Source organism: Procambarus clarkii, chromosome 19 (assembly GCF_040958095.1).
Source record: "Procambarus clarkii isolate CNS0578487 chromosome 19, FALCON_Pclarkii_2.0, whole genome shotgun sequence".
In the NCBI taxonomy this organism is placed as follows: Eukaryota; Metazoa; Arthropoda; class Malacostraca; order Decapoda; family Cambaridae; genus Procambarus; species Procambarus clarkii.
Window position 1 is genome coordinate 36,600,703 of NC_091168.1, and position 8,629 is coordinate 36,609,331.

An 8,629-nucleotide genomic window follows, 5' to 3' on the forward strand; every position below is an offset into this window, starting at 1 on the left:
AGTGAGGGTAATACTAACCAGGCCCTTCAAGGACTTCAATCTTCCCTGCGTGTGTTTCTGGGGAGACGCCTTCCATTTGTAGGATAAGGGGGATGGGGGTCTTCTAGGGAGGTTGTGGGGTGAGAGGTGTTTTATATGTGGGGTAATCCCCCTGTTAGGTGGGTTGCCTAGCTAACAAAAATATTCTCTACACCACCTATAAGAACCAACCCTTACTCCTCTACAAAATGTCCTAACACAGTGATGTTTCATAGGAAAATATCGTCTCGCATAAGCGAGGGCTCGTTTATCATTTAATTTTAAACTAACGCTTGAAAATACATTATGTAAGTAATGTACTGTTGAAGGCAACCCCAGGTGACTCACCCTATGGACGAACATTACGCAATACAGTCCACAAGCAAGGGTAAAATCACTCTGGAGTCTGTAGCACATTCCAAACACCTTTGTTATTGTGTTAGTTTTAATAAATCCTTGAAAATAATGTCCATAAGTAACCGCCGACATTGCATAACTATCGAAAAAAAACATTCGATGTTTAACTTTATCAACATAAATAGCTACCCAATGTCCCATAGTTAATCTGCTGTGTGATGGTAAAATATTAGTTATGAAGACGATAGGTTTTCTTGATGAGATATTTAAATGTTCTATTTCATCAGCATTATAACAACCTAGGTAGAGTGCTCGATCCCCTAGATTATTTTTTAAATTAATATTTATATCATTACAATTCATTATGTTTTTAAGCTCGCACGTCACACAGAACAGTTCTCTGTCCGTCGATGGATAGTACCCCGGTCGTTTCCCCAAACAGTAAAACCAGCCTGTTATATGTAACACCACCGCCAAACTCAAGCTCCATACGCAAGTTGCCAGATTTCTCCACAGGGAGGGAATCCTTTGTTTGAATGGTGGTTAAGTCAAAGGCGAATATCGATCTTCCCTTATTAAAAGTGTCATAGGCTAGAAGTGAATCACGCTCTAAGCCTAATGTCTTCAAAGTTTCGTAATAAAGGCGGGCATAATGATTGTCGAAATCACCACCAATTCGGTAAATTGCATTATTGTTCAAATACATGGCGATATTTTTCAGTTTTGCATTTTCAAAATATAATCCATTACCTTGGTGAAGGCCAGCGAAATAATTCATTGGCACAATTACCATGAATATCCTGTGAGGAATTACTTGCGCCCAAGGCTGATCAATTAAGAGACTAGTTTGATTCCCTGCTAGGACATATGTTTTAGAAATGGTTTTATTGAAAGTATAGCTTATGGGGTCGGGGGATGCTAACAGTGAGCTGTTTAAGGCTAGGTAAGCACTTGGGTAGGGGAACACTCGTGTTACCCACAACTTAGCATAATCCATATGCAGCCGATACTTAGAGCCATCGTCCACACTTGTATTTAGCACCCAAGCATGTGGGGAGAGCTCCAATCTTAGGCGCACATCTATATTATCTAATATGTATTGGTCTAGGGTTGTTACGTCCAATAGTAGGGGAAAACACATTGACAATCCTTTACCTTTTAAATCGGTCATAAATTTTTTATCCTTGGCGGTTGCCCCAGTAAAAAATGTATTAGTAAATTCGTTAGGGATTACACCATCATCACTCCAGTCCCTACGAAAGGCTCCAATCCTCCCCAAGGAAGACATTTTTGATGGAGGCATGGAGGTAATTAATTTAATAAACGACCAATAATTAAAATTAGAATTTGTTTCAACTACCTGCTCTCCTAAAAACACCTGAACACCTTTAAACATGGTATTTGACAACCCATTAACAAATTCCACATGGTCATCCTCTTCCAATTTTGTGGTATCGTCATCTTTCGTTAAAGATACCTTAAAATCTATAACAATATTAGCTAGATCTAAGAAGGCACCCTGGGTTCCGGGGATGCGGAATTCTAAGTAATTATCCCGCAAACGTTGATTAATAGGGAGGTTAACAGGTAGAATGTCTATTTGCTGTGTGGAGGCAATTGAACTCTCCACATTACGTATTCTGTTACTTCTAGGAAATTGGTCAATAATACTGGAAGTATAATATTCTACAGGGATTTTCAACCCAGCTCCACTAGCCTCCGCCATGATCTCCTCCGAAAGGTGAAGTATGACTGCTTACTGTAGTGAAAATACATCATTTTTATACCCAAGGGCTCGTTTACATTTATTATTTTTATTTTTTCTTCTCCTAGAGAGTCTTTTAATTTTCCCGCCTGCTACCAATTTCTTCCCCACAGTCTTAAGAGCATCAATACCGTGAGTTCTCAGAGCGCTCTTTACATCCCGTCTACCACTGGTTAAATCACCAAGAACATTTTTCCCAAAATCGATAGCAGTCGGCGTTACAGTTTTCATGAAAAATGGTATGGCTCGTCGAGCCAAGCCGGCTAAGGTCCCAAAAAAACCACCACCAGATCTGAGATAAGGCGCTTGGAATGTGCGTATGTCATTCATCGCTCCCCCCCTCACCCCGTATCTCCCAGAGAGGGGGGAGAAGATCTCCCCATACTCCTTCTGGGAGGGTGTGTGGAAAGGTACTCGCATCCCGACTCCGCTTCTTATAATAACCGTTGATGTGGGTAAACACTTCTATATATATATATATATATATATATATATATATATATATTTATATTTATATAGATTATATTGTTATACCTTAGGGCGGAGGTGTAAGACTACCGTAACCGACCTCCCATCTTCAAAACTAACCTTTCGCCCAAACTGATCTGTTATCTTAATGCTCACCTTCTCCAACGTGTTAGTATTTAATGTCTTGTACACTAGGGGATGAGCCCCTCTAGAATAAGAGTCATGATAATTGATTGCATCTAAGATATTTACAATTTGTCCCCCGTAACGATCCGGCTCGATGACGTCACTATAAATGAGTAAATAGTCACAACCTCCGTCATTGTCTGGGGGGAATGAGGCCACGATCTTTGAGGCTGCTGTAATGTCATCTGATTTTGCCTGATAAATGGTGTATTTGCGACTGCTGTCAAAACCAAGTACATTAGCTATTCTGTGTTTAAATTGAAGACTAAGAGAATATAAGGAACCAGTGCCTTCATTGTTAAGTGTAGAGGATAGTAACACGCGCTCTAAGGATTGATCATAGGAGAGGATTGGTTCTCTTTCTGAGAAGTATATTTTGAAATCACCTCGGAAGCTAAGCTTCATGTCGGTGATTATTTGTCGGCTAAGCTCACTCGTGATGAATGTGATGTTTCTGGATAATATGTTGGTTTTGGGGGTGAAGGTGTAGATGAGATGTTCTGGGCTTTTAGAAAGAGTTCCTCGCTTAAAAGTAGCATAGACGTCTATACCAGACTCCCCCTCATCCTTGATGATAGCGTTAATTCGTCTGGGTAGGAGTATGTTGACTAAGGCCACTTCATGTTTAATGGAAGGGTTTAAATGTAGAGTGGGGATGGTGTTTGTAAATGCTGAACTTGTGTTGTTGTATATATCTTCTTGGTCGAGGCTAGTGAGGTATATGTAGTGTTCCTCGTCCATTGTTAAGTTATGTACTGACTGGGGTGGGAATAAAACATCATTACTTATATTTTATTTTATTAATCTACTAAGGAAATATTACTTTTAAAAGAACTACAACAGGGGGAACTACATTTTGTCCCCCCATAACAAATTACATATAAAGAGCAGCAGCTGTTGGTACTGCTGTCGTCCGCTGCTGCCGCTGCCGCTGCTGCTGGGGGAGCTGTTGGTACCACTGACACCGCTGCCACCGCTGACGGTACTGCTGCTGCTGCTGCTGCTGCTACCACCGCTGGAACCGTTGTAGTTGGTGGTACTGCTGCCGCTACCGTTACCGCTGCCGGCGATGATGGTACTGTTGCTGCCGCTGTCACCGCCGGAACTGCTGTAGTTGGTGGTACCGTTGCCGCTACCACTACCGCTGACAACACTGTCACCATCGTCGGTGGACCTGCTACTGCTACCACCACCGAAGCTGTTGTAGATGGAGGTACTGCTGTTGCTGCTGCTGCTGTTACTGACTGTGGTGGTGCTGGCACGTCTTCTTTGAGCGTTGATGGTTACAGCTTTCGTTGTTTTTTCGGCGATGAGGATAACAGGAATATTTCCTGTGACTCTCCATCGAGGATGGTGTCAATACGATGATTTGAGAGGGGGTCGAAGTCAATAGTGGTTTCGATCCGTCGTTTGGCCGTGCCAGATGTTGTGGGTGGGGGTGGAGCAGCGCTGGAGGTGGATGAGTACTCTTGTAGGTGTCTCTTCTTCCTGGGGGTGGGTGGTGGTGCTGGTGGTGTAGAACGAGAAGAGCTTCCTGGGGTGGTGGCACCCTCCCCCACCACTGCATCTAGGGTGATAGTTTTACTATCACCCTCTCCCCTGGGATCATCATTCGGGAGGGGTACCATCGATGGGGTGACGGTAGAGGGACGTTTGAGGATTACCAGCTCCTTGTTATGCTTGGCCAGCTCAGCGTTGAGCGAAATGAGCATGGGCCCGACGTCCTTGTGCCAGTTGTCCATGCCATCACGGGAGGCCCCCAGCCCATGGGGCACCACCAGCCGAAACATGGTTGGAGTTCTTACCATGAGATTGCCAACCTTTGTTAGGGCTGTTTTCAGCCAAAACAGCCTATTCTTGGCAGTATCCAGGGTGACATTGGTGATGTAGTGGATGTCGGAGGAAGACTGCACTTGCTCCTGAGCTATAGGGTTGGACTCGAAGGGTGCTCCTGCACCGAAAGCGGAAATTAGCGCCACGATGGTGGGGCGGAAGAACAAGACTGGCTCTTCGACAATGTCTTGACCGTCGGAGGGTAGGGGAGCTATCTTCACCTCGATGTCACCCGGGGTAGACCGGTAACGTATTGTGGCCCTGTTGACACGAGTCAGTCCTTCACGTTCCACACGGGCATAGTTGTAACATTTCCAAATTACACTTGCCAGTCCATAGGGACGCACAACAGCAGCGGGTAGATCGTAAACGATCACATCACCGACCCCAAAGGCGTGGGTGTCGGTGATGTCGCTGTCTATTGACTTAATGGACGATAAAGCCATGGCGGAGGGGCGGTTGAGAGGAACGGGGTAGAGTCGCCGTCAACTATGGTGACCGAGGGTGACGGTGGAGGCCTTTAAATACACCTGTGTCCCCCACCTGGAGGGGGGAGGGATGTATGGGGTGTGGTGTAGAGGCTGCCTTCCCTACCTTAAAAGTCCATACACACTCCGTCCAGTCTCGAAGGCTGTAATCTGGTCTCGATGTTGGAAGGTTAATTTTTCCATTTGCCATATCTCCGTCTGGATTTCCTGGGATGAATATTCTTCATAACGTTTCACCGTCTCTCCAAATGACTTAAAAAACCGTTCTGGAGGGGCACTCAACACAAGACGGTCATAACAATCCCACAATGCATATATCAATCTACATTTGTGTTCGACATACTTGTAGTACCGCTGAGTAGCAACCAACTTCTTTAATAAGGGAGATTTGTCTTCTGGGGGTGTAGCTGGGGGAGGAGTGGGTCTAGAAGCTTGCTCCATGGTGGATATGCAACTGAATATGGTGGTCTTTAAGATGGTCTTCATATAGGTCTTCAATACGGCTCCCAATGGGGTCTCCTATGGATACCCCTCCCCCCTTTTAACTGAGATCTAGCGCGATAATTACGTATGAGGGTTGGGTCTATGCCAGCCACCCTCAGTAAAACCCTTACATCTTCCTTGTCACTTGCCCTAAATTGCCCCTTTGTGAAGGCTAGAGTTTTAATTATATCTAAAATATTTAAATTTTGTACAGGCTTTAATAAATTTCCGCGACTATCCCACATCACCTGTTGGCTGTTTTGTCCAAACATGTTCAATAATGCTTTGACATGAGGAATTTCCTCAATTTTAAAATTCACATTTATTAAGTTGTCCAGACTTGGATTTTGGGGTGTGATGGTGGCTTTATGTGGAGTGTGGCCAGCAACAATTACTTGCACTTCGGGCGGGAGGATGGAATGTCCCCTTTTTTTATTTATTTTTTTTTTTAAAAGGCGATGGTCGCGCCGGGCAGCCCGCGTTTTTTTTTTTTTCTTTTTAAGGGTGGCGGCGGGCGACGGTCGCCGGGGGCCCCAATGTCATTTAAAGGGTGTGTGACCAGCCCCGCCCGTCTGGAGGTGCTACTACGACAACACCGCCCACAGCCCGTTGTTGTCAGGTGGGAGGAAGGAGTGTCCTCTTCCCCCACCCCCCCCATCACCCCTACCAGAGTCGCAGGTGGGTAGGTTACGGGCTCCCCCAATATTATTACTTGGGATGGATTCGTTTTTTAAAGAGAAGGACATACTTTCACTACCATCACCACCGGGGGAGGGCAGACCCACAGCATTAGGAGGTGATGGTGAGTTCTTGTTTTTATTAAATAAATATTTTTCAGCTATGAATCGTGGTACCAGGCAATATTCTTTCACCATTTTATTCTCTCGTTACTTATTTACGCAATTACCTTATTAGGGAGGAAATTAACGATACAGCCAAAGGTAGCAGAGCTGCTAATATCGCCCCACCACGTCTGGAGGTCAGTATGAGCTTCTTTTTGTATAAAGGAGTTTTCTTACGTGCTACAGATCGTATGTCGTTCTGATATCTCTGTAAGCCATTAATTATCTGAGGTTGAACTGGGATGTTTCGTTTCAGAAAATTGGCAAAAATTTCACAAATTGATTCAATTTCCTGCCGTTTTAAAGCCTTGATTAGTTTATTCCGCTTCTTGGGTGATAAATTGTTTAATAAAAATAACAACTGATGATGTTTCTCTACGAGAGAGTCCTCTTGAACTGTCATTTTTTGTTAAATTTGACGATGTCTTGAGCTTTAATCCAGCTATTGGCAGAATCTGGGTACCCTCTCCACTTGACGAAATATTCTCTGTGTCCTTTCGATGTTTTCCTAGACTGTAATACCGTTACAGGAAAATAGTCTGGAAGGGATGTTGCAATCAATTCCTGCTCATAAAACATGCCACTGATCGTCTCGTTGTTTAAATCTTTGATTTTATATGTCGGGATTGGATGTGTTCTGTCAATATGTGACACTACAAATATTTCTTCTGTATTTTGGTGCCAAAAGCCTTTGTGAAATATATTCCTGCGCTTTGCCAATCGCACATGCTGTCCAAGGTGCAGCCGTGGACTGATGGCAGTTATGGAGGAGTCATTGTTTAAATACATGACCTTAAACTGTCTTCGTATATCTTCAATATTTTGCAACTTATGAATGGCATGAGGAGTATTTTTTAGCATCCTGTGGAAAGTGTGGTTGTACACGTCCACAACTTTAGGGAGGATGTGGGTGTATTTTAATGAATTAGCTTGAGTCATATAATGATACAGTTTATGTTTTAAAGTTCTGATGGCTCGCTCCACTATGCTAGATTTCATTTCCGAAAATACACTATATAATTTAATATTTTTCTTATTAAAATAATTTTGAACTGACTTGTTGTAAAATTCTCTACCTCGGTCAGTGAATATCCGCCTTACACCGAGAAACTGAGGCGTTTCCTCTAATATCTTCTTCAGAGCGACTAACACTTCACTCGAATTTTTTGTTTTTAAAGTTTGAGTCTGCATTAGGCGGGAATAAACATCGACACAAATTAAAATATATTTAACACCATTATTGTATTTTTGTAAACTACAAAAGTCCCCTAGGTCACAGGCAATTATGGTACGAGGTTTAGGGGCTAATATTTTCCGTCGGGGGAACCTAACTAAATTTCCTCTATGTAATGTGTAAGATCGCTCCCCATGGAGAAATTCGCTCACATCTGCAACACTAATGTTGGGGTCTTTAAGTCTAGCAGCCTTATACAATTTTTGAATTGACCCTGTGAAACCACCTGGGCTAGAAATGTCATTATAGATACTGGTGAGAATTGTTCGTTTCTGTGTCGTTAGAGACATTTTTTTTGTTGTCGTTGATGATTACATTTGATACACAATTTCACAGTGGTCTTCGTTGGTGATGCTCGTTCGTAGTTGTAATGCCTCAGGAACCGTCAGATCGACCAATAAGTAACCATACTTGTTCTGGGATATTGCCCGACGGTATATTTCAACGAAACTACTACTTGTTTTTCGCCCATATAACTGTCCACTTAAAATTTCAAGTTGGCTTATGTCTCTCTGCTTCATTAATATATAATGACTACAATTCAGAGTTATTGTCCTGGCGTATTTCCCCTGGGGAAACAAATTTTGACTAATTAGAATTACGGAAATATTACCGTGTCTCCCTCTTGTGAAGATATTGGCTATAATTGGACTCTGTATGGCTTCCAGGTATAAGTCATCAATTATATACAAAACTGACTCATTTGAAAAAGGATCTTTATACTCTAGTGGGTTAATCAGATCCTGGGAGACAGTAACCTTGTTTCGCAGAGATGGAATGTTTGAAAGAGGTTGTTCTGTATTATTTGCAGATGACACTAAAATTTTTGAGAATTTTCCGCGGTATTTAACACATAAATTCCCCACTAGGGTCGTTTTCCCAGAATTACTGAATCCAGCTACAAATATTCTTGCTGGGTGGTGGAAAATATTAAGTTGCTCGTCTGTGACAGACG